The 9,870-nt window shown below is 45.3% G+C and overlaps 1 protein-coding gene across 2 annotated transcripts in view; it reads left to right on the forward strand.

The window, feature by feature from the left end:
• The window catches only part of LOC140421475 (uncharacterized), an 856,937-nt gene that overhangs the window by 271,552 nt on the left and 575,515 nt on the right, over positions 1–9,870 (forward strand). The window lies entirely within an intron of this gene.

The following is a 9,870-nucleotide window of genomic DNA, read 5'->3' on the forward strand; positions in this document are numbered from 1 at the left end:
CCCCCTGCTCATGAAAGCCTTCTTAACAATCCTATCAACCTGGGTGGCAACTTTGAGGGATCTCTGTATGTGGACCCCAAGATCTCTCTGTTCTTCCGCACTTCCAAGAATCCTGCCTTTTAATCCTGTATTCATCATTCAAATTCGACCTTCCAAAATGAATCACTTCACATTTATCTAGGTTGAACTCCATCTGCCACTTCACAGCCCAGCTCTGCATTCTGTCAATGTCCTGTTGTAACCTGCATCAGCCCTCAACACTATCTACAACTCCCCCAATCTTTGTGTCATCGGCAAACGTACTAATCCACCTTTCCACTTCCTCATCCAAGTCATTTTTTAAAACTACAAAGAGCAGAGGTCCAAGAACAGATCCCTGCAGGACACTGGTCACCGACCACCAGGTGGAATACTTTCCATCCACTACTACCCACTGTTTTCTATTGGCCAGCGAATTCTGTATCCAGACAGCCAAATTTCCCTGTATCCCATGCCCCCTAACTCTCTGAATGAGCCTACCATAGGGAAACTTAGCAAATGTCTTACTGAAATCCATATACACCATATCCACTGCCCGACCTTCATCAATGTGTCTCGTCACATCCTCAAAGAATTCAATGAGGCTTGTGAGGCATGACCTGCCCCTCACAAAGCCACGCTGACTATCTTTAATCAAACTATGGTTTTCTAAATAATCATAAATCCTATCTCTCAGAATCCGTTGCAGTACTTTGCTCACCACAGACGTAAGACTGATGGCTCTGTAATTCCCAGGGATTTCCTTATTCCCTTTCTTGAACAGAGGAACAACATTTGCCTCCCTCCAATCATCTGGTACTACTCCAGTGGAGAGCGAGGACGCAAAGATCATCGCCAACAGCGCAGCAATCTCCTCCCTCGCTTCCCGTAGTATCCTTGGGTAAATCCCGTCAGGCACAGGGGACTTATCTATCTTGATGCTTTTCAAAATTTCCAGCACATCCTCCTTAATGTCAACCTGTTCGAGTCTATTAACCTAGTTCACACTGCTCTCATGAGCAACAAGGTCCCTCTCTCTCGTGAATACTGAAGCAAAATATTCATTTGGGGCTTCCCCCATCTCCTCAGACTCTAGGAACAAGTTCCCTCCACTATTCCTGATCGGCCCTATTCTCACTCTGATCATCCTCTTATTTCTCACATAAGTGTAGAACGCCTTGGGGTTTTCCCTAATCCTTCCCGCCAGGGCTTTTTCATGCCCCCTTCTAGCTCTCCTCAGTCCATTTATGAGTTGCTTCCTGGCTACCTTGTAACCCTCTAGATCCTTGCTTCCTCAACCTTGCGTAAGCTTCGTTCTTCCTCTTGACTAGCAGCTCCATTTCTCTTGTCATCCAAGATTCATTCACCTTACCATTCCTTCCTCGTCTCAGTGGGACAAAACTATCCAGCACTCGCAGCAAGTGCTCCTTAAATAACCACCACATTACTGTTGTGCATTTCCCCACAAACAATTGTTCCCACTTTATGCTCCTCAGCTCCTGTCTAATACCTGCCAATCAGTCACTATCGTGACAACATGCCCACCAAACTGCATCATTAGGGCAGCATGGTAGCACAGTGGTTAGCACCATTGCTTCAGAGTCCCAGGGTCCCATGTTCGATTCCCACTTGGTTCACTGTCTGTGCGGAGTTTGCATATTCTCCCCGAAAGACGTGCTTGTTAGGTGAATTAGTCACCCGAACAGGCGCCAGAGTGTGGCGACTGGGGGATTTTCACAGTAACTTCATTACACTGATAATGCAAGCCTACGTGTGACAATAATAAAGATTATTATTATTATTACTTTTGAATTCCAACGCCTCAATGAAGAGGCAGAGAGTAGCAGAGAGGGATCTCTGCCAAAGATCTGTAGGTCGAGAAACACATTCTCCCATCGCAAAAAGACCACAAGAGAAAACACATGACTCTGAGTAGATGTCATCCTCGAAATGAGGAACAGCCAACAACAGAGGGGGAGCAGGTCATGAAGGTGTGACAGTCGATGGGACTGTGTGTTTGAACAGTTCAGCTGGAATGCCATCCTTGCTGGGTGCCTTTCTGCTTTCTCAACAATCAATGGCCTTTTCCAGTTCAAGTGATGAGGATTGCTTGTTCAACTCAACCATGACAGGAAGCTGCAGGAGAGTCAAAGAGACCGGGAGGTGTCCGTCTCACAGGGGTACAGCTCACAGTCTTGTTCAACCCAGCGGGACATGTTTACATCTGTTGGTGAGAACTTCACCCTAATCCATAATCAGGGCAGCACGGTGGCGCAGTGGTTTGCACTGCTGCCTCACGACGCCGGTCCCTGGTTCGATCCTGGCTCCGGGTCAATCTGTGGAGTTTGCACATTCTCCCCGTGTTTGCGTGGGTTTCGCTCCCACAACCCAAAAACGTGCAGGGTAGGTGGATTGGCTGTGGTAAATTGCCCCTTAATTGGATAAAATGTCTTGGGTACTCTAAAAAAAAATTTTTAATAATCCATAATCAAAGGCTTTTCAGATTCCTTGATAAACGCAAATTACTGCAGATGCTGGAATCTGAAACCAAAAGAAATATGAAACTATCTTTGGTTTCAGATTTCTTGACAGAGGCTGCTCCAGTGTTTATTTGCACAGCATCTCCACCTTTTACGCAATAGTCTTGGCAATGTTCAAGTCCCAAGTGATGCAGTGTTCTAGCTCTTGGGTTTATGTTGGGCATCAGGTCAGCTTTGCCTTTTGCTTCAATGACAGATGTCATCTCTGCTGAGTGGGTCTCAAACCAGTCTTTGTTGTGGGTTCCACCTTTACCAAATGTTGCTGCTGCTGTGTCAGAAATGATTCAACTCAGCAACTTCCAAACATCATCAATAATAATGTTGATTGATTAAGTTTCTATTGATGAACCTGTGAAATATTTTATGGTTTTATTTCATGTTGATAATTTAATTTCATAATGGTGGTGGCACAGTGAAGAATGTGTAAGTCAGAAAGAATTGTCAGCAAGGATTAATCAGCATTTTCCACTTGGGAGATCAAGTGGAATGTTTCAGAAACCAAAAACTATTTAGGATTAAAGTAAAAGTTCATAACACTATAGCAAGTGTGTTCCTGAGAGAGACATTGAATAAAGAGGAAAGATGATTTTAAAAAGAGTCCCTGCAGCCCCAAGTTCAGTGACAAATCCAGAATATTAAACTGCAGCCAGTTATAGGGGTTGTTGACATCAGAAATAAACCAAATATTGTAAGACTATCAATCTTGTATGTGATTGACAGCAGCAATAACAGCAAAATCCAGTCTTTTCAGTCACTCATGTAGCTGTTGATGTGTCAAGAGGTTAAATGACTGAGTGAATCCTTTTCCACACACAGAGCAGATGAATGGCTTCTCCCCTGTGTGTGTACGTGTGTGTAACAAACAGCAGGCTGCTGCCCTGAGAGTATCTCTTCCCACATACAGAGGAGATGAAGTTTCCCCAGTGTGAATATGTTGGTGTGCAATGAGAGTGGATGACTGCCTGAAATTCTTCCCACACTGAGTACAAATAAGTGGATTCTCCTCGGTGTGTATTTGTTTGTGTATCAGAAGGCTGGATGAATGAATGAATCTCTTCCCACACACGGAGTAAGTGAACAGTCTTTCCCCAGTATGAACATGTTGGTATACATTGAGGTTAGATAACCGCCTGAACCTCTTTTCACAGTGAGTGCAGCTGAATGGCCTTTCCTCAGTGTGAATTTGCTGGTGTGACATGAGGCTGGCTGACCTACTGAATCCCTTCCCACACACAGAACAGATGATTGGCTTCTCCCCAGTGTGACTGCGTCGATGATTTTCCAGCTGAGCTGAACATTTGAACCGTTTACCACAGTCCTCATTTCCACATTTTCTCCATGATGCCGGTGTCCTTGTGTCTCTCCAGGTTGGATGATCAGTTGAAGCCTCGTCCACACAGGACACGTGCACGGTGTCTCCCTGCTGTGAATGGTGTGATGTTTTTTTCAGGCTGTGTAACTGGTTAAAGTTATTTGCACGGTCTGTTCACTGGATCAGACAGATGGGCAGGTAGAAAGGGCAGGCAGGCAGTGGAGGAATCCCCTATGGCTGTCTCCCTCTCTAACAGGTATACCGTTTTGGATACTGTTGGGGGGGGGGGGGGGGGGATAGTCCAGTGGGGAAAATAACAACAGCAGCCTGAACAGTGGCACCACAAATGGCACTGTTGCTCAGCAGGGGAGGGCAAAGTGCGGGAGAACAATAGTTATAGGGGACTCTACAGGAAGGGGCTTATGTGGACGGGAAAGAGACTCCAGGATGGCATGTTGCCTCCCTGCTGCCAGGGTCCAGGATGTCTCTGAACGAACACAGGACATCCTGAAGGGGGAGGGTGAACAGCCACTGGGATCTTTTCCAAGGCAGGTGTGATCTGTACAGGAAGGATGTATTGCATCTAAACTGGAGGGACACCAATATCCTGGCTGGGAGGTTTGCTGGAGTCACTCGGGAGGATTTAAACTAGTATGGCAGGGGGATGAGAACCAGAGCGCTAGCGTAGAAGGTGTAATAATTGAAGGGGAATTGGAGAACAAAAATAAGAGAACAACGTCACCCTGTCTGCTCAAACACAGCAGTTTGAAGTGTATTTGTTTCAATGCCAGAAGTATAGTGGGGAGGCAGATGAACTTAGAGCACTTATTAGTACTTGGAATTACGATGTTGTGGCTATCACAGAAACATGTTTAAAGGAAGAGCAGGATTGGCAGCTGAACGTTGGAGGATATAGATGCTTCAGGAGTGATAGAGAGGGATGTAAAAGGGGTGGGGGAGTAGCATTACTGGTTAAGGAGAATATTGTTATATTATGAGGGGAAATATACCGTAAATGGCAAAACTCCTGGGAATATAGAATGCCAGAGAGATCTGTGATGGCATGTGCACAGACCTTTGAAGTTGGCAGCACAAATGGACAAGGTACTCAAGAAAACATATGGAATGCTTGCCTTCATTGGACGGGCCATCAAGTATAAAAACTGGCAAGTCGTGCTATAGTTGTATAAAACCTTGTTAAGGCCACACTTGGAATATTGTCCACAATTCTGGTCGCCACAGTTCCAGAAGGATGTGGAGGCTTTGGAGAGGGTGCAGAGGAGGTTTACCAGGCTGTTGCCGAGTCTGGAGGGTGTTAGCGATGTGGAGAGGCTGAATAGACTCGGATTGTTTTCATTAGAAAGACAGAGGTTGAGGGTTAACCTGATAGAGGTCGACAAGATTATGAGGGGCATAGATAGAGTGGATGGGCAGGCACTCTTTTCTCGTGTGGAGGGGTCAGTCACCAGGGGACATAGGTTTAAGATCCGTGGTGCAAAGTTTAGAGGAGATGTGCGAGCAGGTTTTTTTACGCAGAGGGTGGTGAGTGCCTGGAACGCATTGCCAGGGTAGGTTGTGGAAGCAGATACATTAACGGTGTTCAAAAGGCATCTTGACAAAGACATGGATAGGATGGGTATAGAGGGATACGGCACAAGGATGTACTGAGGGTTTGGAAAAGGTTGGTATTATGACCGGTACAGGCTTGGAGGGCCGAAGGGCCTGTTCCTGTGTTGTATTGTTCTTTGTTCAAAGACCCTGTTCAATGTGGGAGAAACAGTTCCCGTGTTCGGAATGTGGATGACGTTTTAGCCGATGGTCTGAACTTTCGAACGATATGTAGTCACGCTGGAAGAAACCTTGAAAATCTGGGGACTGTGGAACAGATTTAATCAGACCTGGAGATTCATCGACCTGTTCACACTGAGGAGCGACCGTTAATGTTCTCCGTGTGTGGGAAGGGACTCACTCAGTTCACCAGCCTCACTTCATCATGGTCAATCTGTACTGGACAGTTACCAAGTGCAATGTATCTTTCCTGAGGTTTGGTGGCCAGTCCAGAACACAGTTCATGCAGCAAGTGAAGAAAAGACAGCAGGAATTTCTCTAATCTGATTTACAAGGACACATTCTTGGTTCCCAGCAGTTACATTTCTTCAGTAATTTCCTCATTTTCCCTAAACTACCCTACCTATTAATTCTGTTATTTCTGATAATTCCATTACTGTAGCTACAAACATCACACATTAGAATTTAATCTGTTCCATTATTCACTCTGGTTTAAGTTGATGTTGAGGTTAATAACAGACAAACTCTGACCTCTCCCCAATCCGATTAGTTTCCAATGAGTCGATTCTGTGGAATGGAATGTCTTGTCAGCGTTTCCACGGTGACCTGGCTGCAGTGAAGCGCCTGCTTGAGTTTCTAACTGAGACTAAACTTCTCTCTCCCATAACACACATTATATCAGACATTGGATGTCAATGTATTTCAGCCATGTTAATATCTCCCAAACCCTAAAAGGATTCAGATACACAAACTTTTAAATGTGGGCGGACAAGTTGATAAAGTGTTTAAAAAACACATGGGATCCAAGGTTTTATAATTCTGGGTGTGAAGTACAAAAGGACTGAGGTCATGTAAATCTGTACAAATCATTGGTGAGGCTGCAGTTAGAATATAATTTCAGGTTTTGGGGATCTTACACCAGGAAGGATGTCAAGGCCATGGAGAGGGTGTAGAAGAGATTCACTGAGATGATCCCAGGGAAGAGAGGCTTTAGTTACCAGGAGAGATTAGAGAAACTGGGGCTCTTTTCATTCGAACAGAGGCTGACTGGAGATCAGAGGGAGGGGATTCGATTCCAGCCTTGGATGACTGTGTAGAGTTTGCAATTTCTCCCCGTAGCTGTGTGGGTTCCTTCCGGGTGCTCCGGTTTCCTCCCGCAGTCCAAAGATGCACAGGTTAGGTGGATTGCCCATTCTAAAAGATTTCCCCCGACTGTCCAATGGTTAGGTGGGGTTACGGGGAGAGGGTGGAGGAGTGGTCCTCTACATTGGCCCATCAAACGCTCCCATGATAGGTTTTGCACAAGGTTGGATACAATGTAAATGTATCAGTGGTTAGCACTGCTGTCTCACGGCGCCGAGGTCCCAGGTTCGATCCCAGCTCTGGGTCACTGTCCGTGTAGAGTTTGCACATTTTCCACGTGTTTGCATGGGTTTCTCCCCCACAACCTAAAGATGTACAGGGTAGGTGGATTGGCCACACTAAATTGAATGGGGTACTCTAAATTTAAAAAAAAAAATCAATTCTACTAGTTACATCCTCAAAATTCAATTTTCCCTTCATAAATCCATGCTGACTCATAGAATTTACAGTGCAGAAGGAGGCGATTCGGCCCATCGAGTCTGAACCGGCTCTTGGAAAGAGCACCCTACCCAAGCGCACACCTCCACCCTATCCCCATCACCCAGTAACCCCACCCAACACTAAGGGCAATTTTGGACACTATGGGCAATTTATCATGGCCAATCCACCTAACCTGCACATCTTTGGACTGTGGGAGGAAACCAGAGCACCCGGAGGAAACCCACGCACACACGGGGAGAACGTGCAGACTCCGCACAGTGACCCAAGCCGAGAATCGAACCTGGGACCCTGGAGCTGTGAAGCAATTGTGCCAACCACAATGCTACCGTGCTGCCCTCGGACTCTGTCCGATCCTGCCACTTTTTTCCCAAGAGCTCAGCTACAAAACCTTGATCATGGATTCAAGAAATTTCCCCATTTCCTGCATCTGGCTTATTGGTCTATAATTCCCTGTTTCCTCTCTCCCTCCCTTTTTCAAATAGTGGAATTACATAATCCACCCTCCAATCTGCACGAACTGTTCCAGAGTCTATAGAATCCTTGAAGATGACCACCAATGCATCCACTATTTCTAGAGCCACTTGTTTAAGTACTTTGGGATGCAGATTATCAGGCCCTGGGGATTTATGCCTTCAATCCCTCAATTTCCCCAACACCATTTCTCTACTAATATTGATCTCCCTTAGTTCCTCCCTCTCAGTTCTCACAATTAATTTTGGCCAATCCAGCTTTTTATAAGATATGAGCTTGTTTTCCTGATTTCTTGATTACATACCTGAGAAGACACACTGAGACTGGTAAAATTAGCTAATTATATTTACTTGAATAAGCACGCCACACGTCACTCAATGATATTCCTTATCCTTAGCAGAGCTGCTAATTCTAAAATACTAGGATATAACTGGGGGCTGGTTGAGGTCAGTTGGCTAGACAGCTGGTTTGTGATGCAGAATAAAGTCAACAGCGCAGGTTCAATTCCTGAACCAGCTGAGGTTATTCATGAAGGCCCCGCCTTCTCAATCTTACTGCTCGCCTGAGGTGCGGTGATCCTCAGGTTAAATCACCACCAGTCAGCTCGCCCCCTCAAAGAGGAAAGCAGCCTCTGGTCATCTGGGGCTATGGCGACTTTAATTTACCAGCAAATAAGACTATGTACAAATCATTAAAGTGACAGATCGCGCTTGGATTTGAAGATTCTCCAGCTCTCCCTTCGCCTGCATCCATCCTGTGGATCGTTCTAATTCAGTATTATTTCTTCCAAGCCTCCAATTGTCCAAACTCAATTCCCTTTTCCTTTAATTTTACTCCTGTTGACCATAACTAGTGTTTTTCGTTCTGTCCTGATTGGAGTATGAGTCAATGCCTTGATGATTTAAAAATGTTTTCTCCTTTTACGGTCACAGTTTAAATTTTTTTTACGGAATGTGGGTGTCATTGGCTCGGCCACCATTTATTGCTCATCTCTAGAAGACCTTGAGAAGGTGGTGGTGAGCTGCCGTCTTCATCTGCTGCAGTCCCTTAGGTGTGGGTACACCCACTGTGCGGTTATGGAGGGAGTTCAAGGATTTTGACCCAGTGACATAGAACATGGAACATTACAGCGCAGTACAGGCCCTGGCCCTCGATGTTGCCAGTAATATATATTTTTAAATATATATATTTCCAAATAGGAATGGTTAGTGATTTGGAGGGGTACTTCCAGGTGGTGGTTCCCAGGTACCTGCTGCCATTCTGCTTCTAGATGGTAGAGATGCTGAGTTTGGAAGTTGCTGCCTAAGGAGCCTTGGTGAGTTACTGCAGTGCATCTTGTAGATGGTACACACAGCTGCCATTTTTCATACGTGGTGAAGGGAGTGAATGTTTGTGGATAGGGTGCCAATCAAGTGGGTTACTTTGTCCTTGTCTTGAGTGTTGTTGGTTCTGCACCCATCCAGACAAGTGGGGAGTATTCCATTATATTCCTGATTTGTGTCTTGTAGATGGTGCACAGGCTTTAGGGAGTCAGGAAGTGAGTTACTCGCCGTAGGATCCTAGCCTTTGATCTGCTCTTGCAGCCACAATATTTATGGCTAGTCCAGTTTGGTTTCTGGTCAATGGTAACCCTAGGATGTTGACAGCGAGGGATTCAATGATGGTAATGCTATTTAATGTCAAGGGGCAATAGTTAGATCCTCTCTTGTTGGAGGTGGTCATAGTCTGGCACTTGTGTGGCACAAATGCAACTTACCACTTGTCTGTATAAACCTAGACATTATCTCGCTGCATTTGGCCATGGACGCTTCAGTAACTGAGGAGTCGCAAATGGTGAACATTGTGCAGTCATCAGCGAGCATCCCGCCTTTTGACCTTATCATGGGAGTACGGTCATTGATGAAGCATCAGCTGAAACTAGTTTGGCCTAGGACACAGTTTGAGCATGTCTGGGATTCATTCTTCAGTGAATTACACAAAGCAATTCTGAATAAGTTATTTTAAATTTGACAAATCACAGCTGCACACTGACACCGATATCCTCACATGAGGCTACAAGGGTTCCATCCAATGCAGACAATTCAGAGACTTTCAGGTGATCTCATATTAAAACATAGAATTGTTTAAGTCTAATTGCAATCAACCAATCCACCAGTG

Source organism: Scyliorhinus torazame, chromosome 5, assembly GCF_047496885.1.
Source record: "Scyliorhinus torazame isolate Kashiwa2021f chromosome 5, sScyTor2.1, whole genome shotgun sequence".
Classification (NCBI taxonomy): domain Eukaryota; kingdom Metazoa; phylum Chordata; class Chondrichthyes; order Carcharhiniformes; family Scyliorhinidae; genus Scyliorhinus; species Scyliorhinus torazame.